The sequence below is a fragment of the Columba livia genome, chromosome 2 (genome assembly GCF_036013475.1).
Source record: "Columba livia isolate bColLiv1 breed racing homer chromosome 2, bColLiv1.pat.W.v2, whole genome shotgun sequence".
Lineage (NCBI taxonomy): Eukaryota > Metazoa > Chordata > Aves > Columbiformes > Columbidae > Columba > Columba livia.
In genome coordinates, this window is record NC_088603.1 from 130,008,359 (window position 1) to 130,025,847 (window position 17,489).

General features: G+C 36.7%; 1 protein-coding gene across 1 annotated transcript in view; it reads left to right on the forward strand.

Annotated features, from left to right (window-relative positions):
* Positions 1-17,489, forward strand: part of HNF4G (hepatocyte nuclear factor 4 gamma) — a 62,195-nt gene that overhangs the window by 17,454 nt on the left and 27,252 nt on the right. The window lies entirely within an intron of this gene.

Consider the following 17,489-nt stretch of genomic DNA (forward strand, 5'->3'; position numbering starts at 1 on the left):
CCGACTGTGCCCCAGCATCTATTATTTGTGAACTTCAATGGCTTTTTGATCACAGAGTGGATTTTTCAGTTTTAGGTGAGTCCATTATCACTGGTCTGTTTGGTGGCAGCTTCAGAGAATGAGCTGCCATTGAGGGTCTGAGGTGGCTGGGCTGCATTTGGGGTGACAGGCAGGGAGGTGGTTTCCCAAGGTGGTGTGGGAGCCATCTTCAGGGCAGCAGGAGGTGGGAAACCAGGATTCTTCTTGCTCTACCTTAAATGTTTTCTGTCTCACTTGTTCAACTTTTCCACATGAGGTTCTTGCACATGGTACTGGTAAAACAGGTGTTACTTTCATGCTGATCACAAGTAGGAAGGTATATGAAGATATTGTTTCAACTATATTGGTACAGAAAGATTCATATTTACTAATTTGTCTCGCTAGTCTGTGTCTGTTTCATCACCCTGTATCCTTGTATCAAAGGACTGGAAGGTCACAGAAAATGGCAAATGCCATGCAAATTAATCAATCTATTTATTTGTTTGTTTGTTTGTTTTTCTACAAAGGGCTGCAGATGAAATCTGCAAAGTCCAGTGTGAGCTCAATGCAAAAAAATAAATGTTTAAATCTCTAATAGAAAGAATTTTTGCAGTGGGAGTGCACACTGTGTAAGCTTGTATTTCTTTCAAGGAGTTGCTAGGTATGGGGAAAAGGCTATGCTATTGACATAGGCGTGCCTCAGTGGACCTCCTGGTGTGATGTGTTCTCTGTGTCCTGGTACCTGATTGTCCTGTCTTGAGAGAGCAAGCAAATGCCACAGCTCCTCTCCTGCTGATGAGGCCAGTGAGCGGGAAGCAAGGGGGCTGGTGCCCTTCCAGATCTCCTCCCAGTACAGTATGTAGTAAAGCTGGGGTATGTCAGGCTTAGGAGCTTCAAAGTGCTTTCTGATTATGATTTTAGACATTGTTAAGTATAGTTAATTTTCTAAAAAGCCTTTGGCAAATTTCCTCAAAAAGCTATCATGGGCTAAGATGCAAGGAATTTGCCTGGATTAATAATTGTTTAATAGACAGAAAACAAAGGGTAGGGCTAGGATTAGGTTTAAGGTTAACTTTTATAAGGAAAGGAAATTGTTAACGAAGTCACACGTAGACCTCTCTAGATAGTCCTGTGACTTCTGTTTTTCAGTATATTCATCTGGGCTTCTTGAAAGTGGTTGATTCATGAGGCTGCAAAGTTTGTTGTTGCTGTGGACCTACTGCCACAGGGTACATCTAGTGTGCATCCAAATCTTGAGTATTGGATGTGGACCTGGTAACCCACTTAAAAACATAGAAGAGAGCTTGTAAAGATACGCTTTACACCTCACTTTAGTGTCAGTCAAGATGGCAGCCATCACAGTGATACTGGACAGGTTTTAGTAACTATTTCAATAACTTTGGGTAAGGAACAGGGTATTAATGAGAGCTGACACTTTTGTTATTTTCTCCACAAACTCTGTGCTGGAAATCCTGATAAAACGTGTTAAAACAGTTGAAATCCACTGAGTTCATGGGACTTCTAAGCTTGTCACTTTCTTTTCTTTTAAGTGTTTTGTAATTTTTGCTGATTTTTCTGCAAGTCCATTTGATTATACTTAGTGCAGCCTTGATGCAGTGTGATTGAATTGCTGTATCAGTGAGATTTGCCAAAATAAGTCACACATGAATTGTAGGCCATTATCTGTCATTAACTCATCTAGAATTTCATGGCAAACTAACTGCTATGTCTAATGTGTTTTCTCAATTGCTACTGGCTGTGTTGTCTTAGTACAGCAGAAAGTAGGTGATACAATCACACGTAGATCAGATACATGGAAACCAGTTTGGGGAAAAATTGATGTAGTTAATAATTATTTTTGTTATTTCAATTACTTTAGGGTCATTCAAATTAAAATTTATCATGTATTTTAGACTTTTTAGTTGCATGAAATTCCTGTCCATGCATATTATTATTATTATTATTATTATTATTATTATTATTATTATTATTATTATTATTATTATTATTATTATTACTACATTGAAACAAACAAACAAACCCCCACGAGAAATCCAAACTCTTTTATCAGAATATCTCTACTACAAAAAAAGATATTTTCAGGTTAATCAGTTGATGTTTATACTTTCCAAGATTTTGAAATCTGTTTCATGTTCACCTGGAACTAAACTGTAAGCGATATAACTGCTGGCAGTTATGATTGCCCTAACCATTTACAGTTAGTTGACAACTAATGAGCTCAACAGAAAAAAAGGTCTAGAAGGTGCAAACTCCTGTCATCACACTTCTCTAGGGAATACTGAGGACTGAGGTGAGATTTTCAAAGGGGTTCATGCATCAAAACATGCAAGTAGACATCTAGTGAAATGAAGCCTGCCTATCCTACACATTGTCTGCAAACTCACCATCTTGTCTACCAGCAAAAAGGAACAAGAGAATCAAAACCATCAGAAATAGTTGCTGTTTCTCTTTTCTTTGGAGAATGGTGGTACAGTGAATAGCATGGCTATGTGTGTGTATGTAAGATGGAATCCTGCTTGGTTTGGAGAAGTCTCTGTACAAGGTACCTCCTCTTATTCAGCCTCTTCTGAAGGAGATCAAACTTGTCCTTCTGCTCTTCCAGTTGAGAATCATGTTTTTCACCATGCTGGTTTCCAATAGGATGAGGCCAGCTATTATCAAGAGCCATGGGTTCTCTCATAGTGTGTATTTGCATCTTAAGGTGTCAGAATACTTTTGAAAAATCTCTGCAGCTCCTCTTTATGGGGGTTCTTGATCTTCTGCTGGTCGTCTGTACTTTGTGTGTGCTTCTCATTTCAGTTTGTCCACTGATGCTTTCTTGGGAAGACAAGTTGTAGGCAGGTGTAAGACCTCTTTTCTCACCACCTTCTTCAGTGTTCAGAACCAGTGAAGACAGAATGTTCTCTATGAAAAGGTCATAGTTAGCCTGGCATGTCTCACTGTTTCTTGTTTCTTTTTGTTTCATCTCAGGTCATCTCGTCTCATCATCTCACCTAATCATATAATTTTATTTCATTTCCTGGAGACTAGCTACTGCTTTGCACAATGTTTTCTCTATCATGTCTTCCAATAATTAATGGAATGTTTAAACTAAAATCAATGGCAGCCTATAGAAACATTAATAAATATTTTTATGGCAAAAACAATTGCAGAGTTGCACTTTTATGGCATAAAACAACTGAAAAATTTATTTTCTTGGTCTGATTAATATTTTATTACCTTTTATTAGACTTGCCATCAAGCCTTAACCTGAATCTATAATATTTCTAGATTTAATACTATTTCTAGCCTCAAATGTCTTTTCTAGTTCTACATATTACTAGGAGTGTTAGATAGCTTTCCTCGTAGGCTTGTTTGAAGGGGGATTGTGTCCTTTGTCCTCTAGTGCTATCTGGGGGATAGTACATGTTGCTATTGTTTCAGATGTAGTGCTGCAAAAGCACTTTTTCTGTGTGGATATGGTTACTGAGTGGTATACTTTATGACTACATTCAGTTAAATATTGGAAGTTTATTGTGTGATCATATTTGTTTACCTTAATGCAGATATGTTGGAAAATCAAGTGTTGTCGCTTTATAAAGCAACAATTTACTAACACTTCTGGCAAAATTAATATCATTTGCTTTTGGATACCTCCAATGAGCAGTGGTTTCACTGATGAACTTGTCAGAATGAGTGGTAAAAGTCTATGTTCATTAACACGGGAAAATAAAAGCGTAATAAGATTGAAAAGGATAAGGAACAAGAGGACTGACATGAAAGGGTAACAGAATGAAAAATTTCAGGGGCTTGAATGACTTGTAAGGTGAGACATGATTAATTTCATCCAGAGGTTGTAAAAAAGCTGGTTGATCATTCTGCTCCTCACTGGTCACAGATTCCCAAAGAGAAAAAAAGATTAATCTTGTCGGCTAGCTGAGCAGGTGGACTGTGCTGTGATCCAACTCTGGACTTAATCTGTTATTTGTCTGAGAAGAGGTAAAGAATTGCAGAAATTGATATAATATGAATCTGGGTTCAGTGTTGCATTATTAGAGTTAGATAGAAGTTTTTTAAATTTGTTAAATTTTTAAAGGATTTTTTAAAATTTGGTTAAGAATTTTTCATATTTAGATTAACTTAAATTTTGTTCATTTTGAGAACCAGCTTACTCCCTCTTTTTTCTTTCATTTTTCAGTGCCATTATTTTGGGGATGCTTTTTCAGAAAAAATGTATATATTGACCACATTTTTGACTTAGCCTAGTAGTTGTCATTCCCATCAGGTATCTCTGATGATACTACTCTAATGACCGAAGAGTGCATATGGTGAATGTTTACAGAATTATGGAAGTTTTCATCTTAGAAAATCCAGGCTTAAATCTGTTATATAAATGCATATTTTACAACTTTTAAACTTATCAGCACATTTCCTTAAAGATATTTGTATTGTATTTAAACATGACTCTCTCATAAAATGGTCCCTAAACCAAACTGCATAACTTTGTCTCTATCCATCTATATGCCAAAGCACACTACATATATGTGATGAAAATAAAATTGTAACAATAACTTGTAGACATTATTTTTTTCTGTATATTTTGTTAATTTATTTACAATATCCAGGTAAATTGACATTGATTTTCATTCTGGAACCTGAAATTGTAACTATTAATGTGAATATATTTGCATACCCAAGACATCAGTGCCAGCTTTTGCTATTAAGATTAGGTAAAGTACATGTTGGCTACATTTTAACTATGAGTTCTTACAATAGTTTAAATATGTAAGTAAACAAGCCCCAGTATACATAGGCAGTGTAATTATTTTTTTAAAAGGTCATGGTGTAAGTCAGCTACAAATCACTTTTTTTTCCATTGCCAGTTAAATCTCACTGCCACTATTTATGTTATGAAAGTTCTATTTAAATATATTCAATTTTTTTTCAATTTTTTATTGCTGGATAATTCAGACTCCATTATTGACGCTGTTTCCTGATTTATTTTTAGTTTATTTATTCAGAAAAGTCTTCTGAATTTAGGGAGACATAAAGTTGACAAAAAACTGCATGTTTTTCCAACCCTCCTCCAATTGCCTGACACTTTTGTCAAGAGTGTAAAATTATGTAGCATACAGTAAACTATGGATTAAACAAAATTCAATCATCCTGAAAGGGGCACTGTTTTGTTTTGGTTTTCTCCCATTATTTTCTTCTTTTTTTTTTCTTCTTTCTGTCCATGTTTTGTTCTCTCTTGCTTTTAAGCAAAATTATGTGATTTATACACAGTGCTTTACTCTGTATCCTGGCTCAATGAAATAATTCAACACATAGCTCTTTTTTATGGTGTTTTTATTTCAGCAAGTCATTTTTTTGCACAATAGAGACTGTTTGGACACTTGAAAATTCAAATGAAAAAGCGGATTTTTTTTCTTTAGAGTAGTTTTTGACCAACTTTTCTATTTAGAGCACGCTATTTGAAGAATGTTGCCAAGCTGTATGTGTTTCCTGTATACCACATGCACTTGCTTGTGCAAATCCAACCTTTTGCATGTTTTGCTTACACTATTAATGCAACACATCACATGTCACGTAATTTATTTAGTTCTGAGCAGTTGGTAGTTTATGGCTGGGCTTCCACATTTGTGCACCTCATCCCAGTTTGAAAGAGGACAGATTCCCAGAACTCACAGAAGAGGAACAAACCACTGCTGAAGTCTGTAATAAAGATAATCTCCCTGACAAGTCTACTCAAAAGAGGGAATGTCTCTGGAAAAGTCTAGAGATGGAGAGAGCAAGAGAAGCACAAGGAAAGCAATAGATGTGTTGTATAGCAGGGAAAATGCAGATTTACACACACCACTCTCCCCCCCTCCTCCCCCCAATTATTTGAAAGAAAATTCCAGGTCTTACGTTCAGACTAAGAAGTCAGGAATTCAAAGACCAATCCTGTTCAAACTGCCGTACAAAATGCAATGTAACAAGAAATCCAACAGTGGCCTCTTCCAGGTTCAGAAATATTATGATTTTTTGATCCTGAAAAATGTTTCCATTGAATAATTAATCTAATTTCAATACTAGTCTAAAGAAATTATGTAGACATCTTACACAACATAAAGCCAATTAAGAAAAGAACAACCAGCCAACCAGGGATGTTCAAAAGGTGAAACTAGAAATATGCAGCCTGGAAGTAAGTTAATGTATTTTGGCTGTGACTGTGACTGTAATTGTCACTGTGACGAAGCACTGGGCGGTGATCGGTCCCTAGATTTTTTTTTTTTCATAGATTGTTATTGGCCATTTATAAATAAAAATGGGTTCTTCTGAAGGACAAGCACATGTTCTTGGTCCCCATTAGAAGTAACTCTATCTGTATCATTCAGAAGTCAGTGTAGATTATCAGAGTGTCCCCTTATGGGAATTATCATTCTTAGAGAATAATATAAATGGTGAAGATAGAGGAAAATCTACTTAAACAGTTAACTGATAACTATAGCTCTTTAAATTGATGAGATGTGATATTTCAAAGGAACAGAGTTTAGATCAACATAGAAGTGGTTGTAAAAATATTAGCAACATGCTATGGTTAGTACAGCTTAAATTTGTCTGCTTGTCAAGTATGGTGAGGAAAGTCTGATTTACCATCAGATTCAGAAGTACATGGTTAGATTTTAAATACCTTTCTTACCACCAAAGATATATCTACAATCTAGCATTAAACAATAACCACTGAGCTCTGTTGGTGTTTCAGCCATTTTAGGTACCTAATTTGGACAATGCATTCAAAGGCTAAGGTGCAGATTAACAGAATTTAACTCAACCTCAGTGCAGCTATGCAAATTTTGAATTGCATGTAACTCACATCCAGCCGTGTCAGGGTACGGGCAGCAGAAGTGCAGCCTGTACCCATCTGATGAGGCAGTCCACTTCTTCCATCCTTCTGACCACGCTAACTCAACTCTTTCAGTATCTCTCTAAAATAAAATGGATTTGGGCTGAATTTGCAAAGCCTTTTTTTTTTTTTTTTTTTTGTAAAACTAATCTTTCTTTCTCTGAGGTTTTTATTTTCCATGGTTTGTGTGAAGTGGGCTTTAAAACATGAGGCAGAAGTCTGAGAGTAATGATAACCAGGGATTTGAGACAGAGGAGAATTAGCAGCAGCTCCAGGTATCACTGGGTACGAAGGTCTCTGTCATTAAGGACCACAACTAAATAAACAGGCTGGAATATGATCGCTTTATTGCTCTTTGCTCATTTTATGTCATTTTATTGCCTTACTAATGGTTGTAGGATTAGGTGTGTAAGGGAGTTCTGAAAATGTAGAACTGAAAGAGGTATATAAAAAAGTGTGTGCTTCCCACTGAGATTCCAACTTTTCGTCATCATGGATGATAGAGAGACTAATTTACCTTGCATAGATAAGCAAGAGTAGGGAGAGAGGCACAGAGGGACTTAAAGAACAGATCCATTTCCAGGCTTCGTCTTCCCTTTAGCACAGCTGATGATTTTTATGTGCCTTTATAGTGGCCCCAGTGGGAGAGGTTGTGTCATTACAAGTTGTGCTTTTTTCCTCCACAATTAGCCCAATTATGTTTCTGGTCCATGGTCCATGCATGGAAATATGCAGATAAGGACTAATTTTATATATATTTAACTATTAAATAAAACACTCTCTGATATTGCCAGAATCAATCTGGTATACTAGTGTAGCAGTATCACTTCTGAGGACTAAAAGTACTGATGGGCTAATAATTTTACTGCTTTTTATTTTGCATGCGCTGCACTTTAACAGATCAATAAAGAACGTAGTGCCTCAGCAGACCTACAATTTAGACTGTAAGAATCTCTGCTCTTGACTAAAGTCCTGTTGTATTTAAATACAGGGAGCTAGTTTCATCCGTGGTGTCTAGAAGTGATTTTCTCTGTTGTCATTTTCTTCCAAGGGAAAGAACGATGTACGACCTGTAAGGTTTCTAGCAAAGTACAAAGCAGAGCAAAAAATGCTGTCTTAGACAAAGCCAGTGGATATTTTATTTTAATAAGGAAAACTAAAACTGACAGGCTCTTATTTGGATCTTAATAGCAGGGAGTTTTATTTGGGATGCAGAAAAAAAAAAACTCTGAACTTTATGGGTGTCAGTGTATGTATTATTTGCATTTAAGAATTGCTCATAAACGTACAGACTACACATATATAAAAATGTATAGAATTGATAGGTATACATAAATATACATAAAACAAAAAAAAAAATAGTGACTGTACAGCTGAAGCTTAGCATTTAAAAGTGCAAGTCACCCCAGAAAAGTTGGTGAGGCTGACTGCAAGAGGTGTAAAGTAGTTCTCAAGGTTACTACAAAATGTCCCTTTGTTTCCTTCATGCCTTCATCCTTCTTGAACCATCCCCCCTCCCCACACATATACTCAAGTTAAACTTATTTTTCTTTCAGTCTTTTCTACTACAAATCCTGTTTTATTATGTAGTTTACTCAATACCTAAACATTAAAGTCATCCAAAGAGCAGGGAATCTTTTATTCATATGCTTCTCTGTCAACAGTTCTGCAGTCTTAAAAACCATTTTGTCTCTTATTCCCTATATGTAATCCTTCCAGATAGTATTTCAAGACATTGTATAATTTCTATGCTTTTTTGTTCTACAAGTGGAAGAAAAGCTGGCATCAACGTTGTCTGATGACTTAAGCATTTTCCTGAAGTTTCTTTAATCTTCAGAAATGCCTTTGTACTTTGAGTGAAAGCACTGTATTCTCAGCCTTTATAATCCTAATAAGAATTTTTTTTAGGAGCATGGTTGGTTTGCATTGCAGGTAGCTTAGCATTTATTTTACTCTTATTGGCTGCAGATACTACCTAGATGAGAGGATGGAAACACAGCCTAGGAAATCACCCTTCCCTCATCTGTAAATGGAGAACTTAAACTTATGTACTCTGTTGTTTTCTTTTATTAAATGTAAGTAAACTTTTGCTGCATGCTTCAGTAACCTACTTGCTTGTTAGAGACTGTATCATTGGCTGTCCTATTTCAACATGCCACTCAGGAAATCATGACCATTTGGAGACGCAATTGTTGGAAAGATCACGTGCTCCGGTGGTAGGCTGGTGAAAGGTATGCACACCCCAAAGATTTTTGCCAAATTATATAATTATGTTGTTCACCCATGACTGTGTGCTCATGACACATGTCACTCATGATTGTGAGGGGCAACTGCTCCCTCATCATATGTTACTATTTTTTCCAGTTGTCCAGATTTTCCAGTATCCTTCTGGGAAAGATAGGTGATAATTTTTTTTCTACTGATTTAATTAGGCTTTGAATGATCAGATATTCTTTAACTCTGGGCCTTAAATATGCAACACTTGAAAAAATATTTTTCCCATCTCCACTTTCTTAAGTTAATTCTACCATGCCTGCTTCCCTGTATCCCCCAGTGAACTCCATGATTCTTGTTCTTTCCTACTCAGCAGCAACTCACGTGTTTTGGATTCAGTCCCACTTGGTTCATCAGGACGATTTTCTGCACATTTTCCCTGTTTAATTATATAACACCACTTTTGCTCAATTTGTTCAAACATCCTTTGGACTTGTTACAATTTGATTTTCTGTCAAGGATAGTTCCAAAGAAGAGAAAATTATGGGCAGAGGAAATGATGCTAGTATATATCTTGTTTGCAATTCTAATAACAGCTTTGTGAATTTGAACACGTTAGTAAAGAGCACTTCACTCAAGTGCACATTACTGCGGAACTTGCTAAACATGCCTAAGAATAATGCTACTCCAATCTGAGCAAATTAGATGGATAACATCATTTGCAGCAGTTGTTAATTATGTATCAGCTGCGGTCACAGCATAATTCTGTTAATTGCTTATCACACTAAGGTTAACTTTCTGTCATTTATATTTGTTTAATTCATAATTAAAATAACACACATTACATTGTTAAGTGACCACTTAAAAAAAAAAAGATACAAATGTTCAGCAACATAAGACTAGGAGAGCTCTGGAGTCATAAACTTGGCTGATGTCCCCAACCCATATAATACCTTTCATAAATTTCTCTCCATGTCTTAAAACCAGTTAGGTTCCTTGCCTCTACTACCTAAATGGAGGTTTGTTACAGTGCCATAACCCTGCCATGTTCAGAAGCTTTTCACTTGCCAGCCTAGAATTTATGCCTTTGTTCTTATGGCAGCACTGTTTTATTGTCTAAATAATTTCCCCACCACCACCACAATTCTTACCATGAATGATTTATTTGTAGAATAAACTCCCTCTCACTGTTAACTTCCCTGAGATGGGCAAACCAAGTCCTTTCAGTCTCTTTCTGTAAGATGTACATTCTCAGGCTTTGAACATGGCTGGCAAGCCATTAGTGCTCCTTAATTTCAGCTGTAATGGCAGCTTTTAATGCCCTACTCGTGTAGATGGAGGCAACTGTCAGATGAATGACAGATAGCAGGAGGTGTAGAGTTCTGCTGGCTCTATGAAATCTGTCCAGAAGTGGTGGAAGCAACTGGTGGACTTCTTATTCTGGCTAAGTGAACAGATATAGCAGTATTTTAATTAAAACTGTTCAAGACAGCTAAGTCAATCTTTCCAAACCAAGTCGATCAGGGTAACTTTATTTATATATACATCTGAAAAATAGAGAATGCTGTACTATTTTAGCGAGGGGAGGCTAGGAAAGTATTGTGATTCAATGGAGAATAAAAATTCAATTGAGAATTAGGAAACTGGGGCACACTTGGGGAACAATCCTCTATTGGGGAGAGAATTGAGACTGGAGACAAGCTCTGCTGAGAAGAACCAAGGGGTCTTGGTAGACAGCAAGAGCATGAGTCAGCAGTGTTCCAGGAGCAGAGGGTCAGCAGCATTCTGGATGTATTAGCGGGACTGAGAGAAGTGATTATTCCCCTTTAATCAGCACTTATTAGGTGGCATCTAAAACAGTGCATCCAGTTTTGCCTCCTCCCACCTGCACCCTGCTCCCTTCTTCCGTTCAGGAAGGACATGGCAAAACTGGAGGAAATAAAGTGGAGGACCACCAAGATGGTCAGGGGCAGGAGCATCTGCTTGGTTGAGGAGAAGGTAATGGACCAGAGCTGTTCCAGCCCAGAGAAGAGATGGTTTTGGGAGAGGGGGTGTCATAACGGTCTCTGGTACCTCAATGCAATTTGTGAAAAGATGGACCCAGACTTTTCACTGTGAGGCAAGTGAGAAGACAAGAGACTATGGATGTAAGTTGAAACAGGAGAATTTCAGACCAGAAGTACAGAGAAAAATCTCCCCTCTGAAGACCAAGGAGGAACAGGTCCAGCAGAGGAACAGGGTGCTCAGAGAGGTTGGGCAGTCTCCATCCTTCAAAGTATTTCAAGATATGACTGAATAAAGCCCTTAGCAACTTGGTCTGACCTGCACTGAGGAGAAAATTGAACTAGATGATCTCCTGAGGTCCTTGAAATTAAGGATTAAGAATGCATTCAGGATTCCTCATGTCAGAGTGGTATTTCATATAGTTCCTCCTTTTGGACTCATAAAACTGATTATTGACTGTCATACAAATACCCAGCCTTCTAGTTCACTTCTTTCTCTCTTCATTTTTGACTGAATTTTATATTCAGATCCCCTTCAAGAAATAACTTTAAGACAGTAATTAAAAAAAAAACCAAAAACAAACAAAAAAACCAAACAAAAACATCAAAAACATTTTTATTGTTATTCCTTCTCTTCAAAACAATACAGCACAACAATCAGCTACAATACAAAGAACTTGGTGTCTTGTTTCACCTCTCAGTCTTCTTTTTGCTTTGCTTTCTTAGCAGATGAAAAATATCAGATAAAGTATTGCATAAAACAAAACTGCTTGCAACAAGGATTGTGTCTTCATGCCTCTTTAGGATTCAGCGTTTCTGAAGAGTTTGGAATCCCAAAATGATTATTTCTGTCACACTTCCTAGAAATAGTTTGATTTCAGAATTTGTCTGGTTTGGTTTGGTTTATTGTTTTTGCTTGGTTGTTTATGTTTGTTTGTTTGGGGTTTTTTTAACTGTTGCTTCCAAGACAACAGTAGACAACAGTGTTGTAGTTTTGTTTAATTTTATTTTTCCCAAGAATGCTATACAAATTAAATTAGATAAGTCACATCCATCTTCAATTAGAAAATATTTATCATTTTTCCTATCCCTAACATTTTTATATATCAACAAATTTGTAAGAAAGAAGTTTCAGTATTTTAGTTGTACTTATTCAAAGGTCCAGGCAAAGCCAAGTATTAGCAAAAAGTTGCATTTTTGTTAGACCAAGCAGGACATCCATTTCAAACAGCCAACACTGATATTCTCTTTGGTGCAACAATTGTGGTGTTGCTGCTACATGTAACAGTCAGTCTGCCTCAACAGTACCTCCATCTCTAGACCCGAAATAAGTTAAAAAAGAAAATCCTGTTACCACTCTGTTTTCAAATGACTGATTTGTTGTATACGTAATAAAACCTTAACATAAATAATTAGGATACACGCACTAGTGACCTTTTAATTACCCAAGTGAAGTCATCTTCCTTTCCTTGCACACCACCACTACTGAATCAGCCTTCTTGATTTCTACAAAAATCCGTTTTGTGGTCCTTCTGATTAGGACATTATTTTCTACTGTGTTTTGCTTCTTTTTGGAAGTTGAAAGACTAACTTTTCACATGGCGTTGCTTTTGCTGTCTTCACAAATCAGGTAGGGGTTATTGAAATAATAATGTGTTTTAAATGCTGATGTATTTTACAGAACTTATTGATCAAAAGTGGACTGTCATCTTAGATACTTTCTCATGTGTCTAATTAAAGCAACGTTATCAGGAAGATTAATCAGTTTTAGGTAGTGAGTGTTGCCAGGGCATTTAATCAGTACACAGTACAGTTTACAGTTGCTTTTTCTCCTTAATCAGATGAAAAGATGTATATCTTCACCACAACATTGCAAAAAATCACCAAACCACAACTTCTGTGTCTCTGCTGAGGTACCTTTAGCAGAATAGTTGTGATTTCTTCTTTTGTTCAACACAGAGTATAACTTTGATAAGGCAGCCTAAGTTCTAGCTGTTCCTGTGGCTCTATCTGCAGTGTGGGAAAAGCACATCACAGTCCTGGCCCCAGGAGACGCACCTGAAGAGTGTCCCAGAGAGGTGGGAAAGGGTCCTGTCCCCTCCACGTGCCTTCTATTTCTGATTCCTCAGTCCAGAGCAGGTATCAGCTGGGCTCTGAGCCTGTGTGTGTGCTCGGTGTACCTTCCAAAGGTAATTGTAGTGGTCCATTCTCCAGTCAGAGGTATTTTGGGTAGACATTCACAGACCAGGACTACAGGCAAGACCATGCAGGACAGCGGTCCTCTATTTAGGTACAGTAACTTAACACTTGCTTTTTAACTTCCCGTTATGAGGAATATTCTTCACCTAGCTTATTTTTTTATTATATTACACGTATCTCCATTATTTTTTATTTTTTTAACGCAGAGATACTTGGGTCTGATTCTGTTAATCCTCACTTGGTTTAACGCCCAATATTTTATGATTACACACATGTTAAGCTGGGCGACCCTCTTCCTGAAGCTCAGGCCCTCTGAAGCATTTCTTAAGCTGGAACAAACATCCATTATGTAAACTAGGAGCATAACAATATTTGGAGTTGTTTTAAAATTTGATAAAGGATGTTTTGTTCTGGCATTCACAACCTGTAACAGGTGGGGTATAGGATATACTTTCAGTTTTGAGAAGGTGCTCAGGTGGATAGTGCAGGACGTAGGTCTCCATCTAGGGTCTCCATCTTCAGCTCTCTCCTCTGATTTTGGGGAGTCATTTGGGTAGATTCACCTCACTTAACTCTAGGTGTCTTTTGTATTTGTGTGAATGCTTTGGCTAGCTAGCCAGTGGGAAGAAATGGGTGATTTGAGAGGAGATTCAGCTCAACTTACTGTTAAAAAATAGGTTTAATCAATAGAAGTATAGAAGTGCCTGTTACTGATCATTGTATACGAAGGGAGTTAGTTTGCATGCAGATGACTGTATTGTAGGCACATGGACTCAAGTATCATAAACACTATCTTCAGTTGTCCTTTGCCTCAGTTCTCTGTTTATAAAAAAGAGCAATATAGTTTGAACCTCTCTCACAGATAAGGACATAATGTTAGTGACTGAAAGATTCTCAGAGAAAACGATGGAGCCTACCTACATGAATACATTAAAAAAAAGAGGATATGGCCACGTGAATATTGGTAATGTCCAGAAATCCCACCCAGACACAGCTGTTATCTAGAATATTTAAGGTAGAACTGATCAAGTAACATACATTATTTCAGCTACACATAAATTTTCAGATTGAATGTTGATGATTTGTGTTGTTTTTACTCCTAACTGCACCTATGAATATTTTTCAGTTTCCTCTTTCCTGCTCCTAAGATAGAGATTAAATACAACTTTGCAGGTCTGTTTCTCTCATAGTTTCCATGCCTGTGAATTTTTTCCTGCTCAGCCTGATCAGTGTTCTGGCTCTATTAATCTAAGAGGTGCAGCCCACTTTACTATTCTAATATTTATCATCAGCTTTTGAAAAGGTTTTTTATTGATTTTGAACTTATTAAAATCACTGTTAAAAATGATAGGAGCAGATTTATCTGTATTTCTTCGAATTCACAGTAGTTAATGTTTTATTCCTACCTGGGAACACACCTACCATGTGCTAAAATTAAGAGATAACCACTGGCCAATGGCAGAACAGATCAGTATGTGTGCAGCAAATAGACTGAAGCTCTTTCTGCAGAGCATTCTGTTTTATGTGCACTGAGATCTGAATTTACTGCACTTACTAGTGTGGATGCCTCTGCCCATAAAGATATCAAGTGTCCAGGGCCTTCCTGATTCTTAGAACAGCCCTGATGATTGTATTTTCAAGGGCACGTTTGCTGAAACCAAGAATGATTTTGTTCTCATAAGGATAATAATGTAATAATTTTAATGTGAAATTTCTTGGTTTATGACCTAGTATAATGGTTTCTTTGGCCCACTTTAGGGTTTTTAGAAGCTCTGGATTGTTGGTTTCAATACACTTTGCAAGCTAGATTCTCAGGAGTACTCAATTCCATAATATATTTTGTTCTCAGAGGGAAAAGTATCCTTTTGAAAATCAGGGTATTTTACCTGCATGCCTCTCCAGGAGATGAGTTGTTCTGAAAATCTTTGTATTTATTTGATGCATAAAATTAAGTTATTTTGTTAAAGAGCTGATCCAAAATATTGAAACTGAATATATGCCTTTAAGCTTTCATATTGTTCCTTTATTTGGGTAGTACTTTGAATCGTCTGCCCCTTTACAGTACTTTCAGTTTAAACTCCTAGTCTTTAACACACTCTGAACTTCTTATTAACTGTTTTTTTGTAATAATAAAAATGAGAGAAGTTGTCAAGCTAAGCATAACTATGCCAGTGTCTTGGAAGAGTTAAGCCAAATGTGTTGACACTACGTTCTTTCTGCAGGAATGTGATGAGTCGGTTTAGACTCTGGTTAAAAATTTTAATTTTAGACAGAGTAACTGAAAATAATGGGACTTGCCTGACTATTCAGTTATTTAATTAGCTTTTTATGTAGGACCAAGAGTTATATAGTCACTAGCATGGGCAGAAGTGTGCCTAGTTTGTTTTCAAACATTATGTAGAATATATAACTCATTCAGAAGGCGATAGGATATAAAAATTAGAAGACTTGCTGAGATTAATTCGTCATACAGAAAAGAAAGACTCTAGGCAAGCTGAAAACAAACAAACAAACAAACAAACAAACAAACCTTGCTTTGATACTGGTTAACTTTTTTTGAACTCTTTTATTGTGTATGACAGAGGGTGTTTATCTGTGAAAAAAAAGTATATATATATTTATATTGTATTTCTCAAGATAGATGGGAATAAATTACAAGTAAAATTTGTCTAACTGGCTCTATAAAACATTGTTTATGAGCAAGTTTGCATAAGAATCTGCCAGGGAGGCTCATTAAGAAATTCCTAGTCACCTGGGGATGACTGAACAGGAGTGTTAAGATTTGCTTATCAATATCATGATGGTTTGACTTTGTCTGAACTCTTCCCTCTTCTCATTTCATTCTGCTCTCTGGGACAAGTCTCTGATTAATTTTCCTGTGTGTATCAGAAAATAATAAGTTACCTGATCTAAGCAAATAATTAACAAGTAACTCCAGCCATTTAACTGTAACTCAGCAAATCTCACCACAAAACTCTATGCTACAAAAATCCTTTAAGCCCTCTAAACTGGCAACAATTGATGGCTATCATGAGTTTTCAAGAATAAAATGAACTAAAGAATGCTCAGTTAAAATAGAAATATTAAATACTAAAGTATTCCTGATATTAATTTGAATACCTAACAGTAAACCTTATCTTTTGGTATTTAAAAAGCAAAAGTATGCCATTTTTTATCCTTCCTCCCCATGAAAATGCACAATTTTTGAAAAATGCCTGCTAACTCCAGACAGGGTTAGCAAATTTACTCTTAATTTGGACACAAAGCAAGCACAGGAATGGACTGAAGTGGCAAAATACAGATTTACTGCTAGCTGATGGAGAGAATCTGCACATGGACAACACAATGTCAATAATTACTAGGGTCAAGTATGTAGGAGTGAAAGCTTCCCCCATCAAATCAATTTTTGTAGGTGTACTTATTGATAATTCAGGCTGCAAATTCAGCTGTCACAAAGCCACCAAAAATAACTCCCTGTGTGTACATATATACACATACTTATGCACATATATATGCATATATAAGCCAAGATTTTAAATCTGCATAACATTTGATATCTGATTTATAGTGAGAATTACAGAATTATTGAGGAATCTGGGAAGTTTCAGGTGTCTTGCATTTTCTGTTCTCCCCCAGAAATTTAGTATAGTTGTGTAAGATAATGAAGGTTGGACTCAATGGTCTTAAAGGTCTTTTCCAACCTAAATGATTCTATGATTCTGTGATTCTATGATTCTACATATGTTGCAAAGTCTACTGGAAATGTTTGATAAAGGAATATAACTACTTTGTGTCTTTAGTCTTTACCTCCTAACACCTGTACTGGGCATACTGTGTTCTGACTGTCATCAGGCTTGCACTTCACCATTACCTGTCCTCCTACATCTTCCCTTAGAAATGTACTGCTTTACCAGGCACCAGCATGGCCTTGACTGTTTCATCACCCAGACACACTGCTCTCTGTCAGTACCATTGCAAAGCTACTAGTTGACATTTCATGGTGACCTATACACAGTGGCCCCTACATGACCTTTAGGCTATGAGATGGCTTTTTCTGGACTATTTTCTGCTCTTCAGAAGTGGCATTACTTGGTGGTAGGCTACCTAAAACCCATATGCTAAGTTGAAGGATGGAATGTCTCAGAAGAAAGTTTAAGTATTCACTG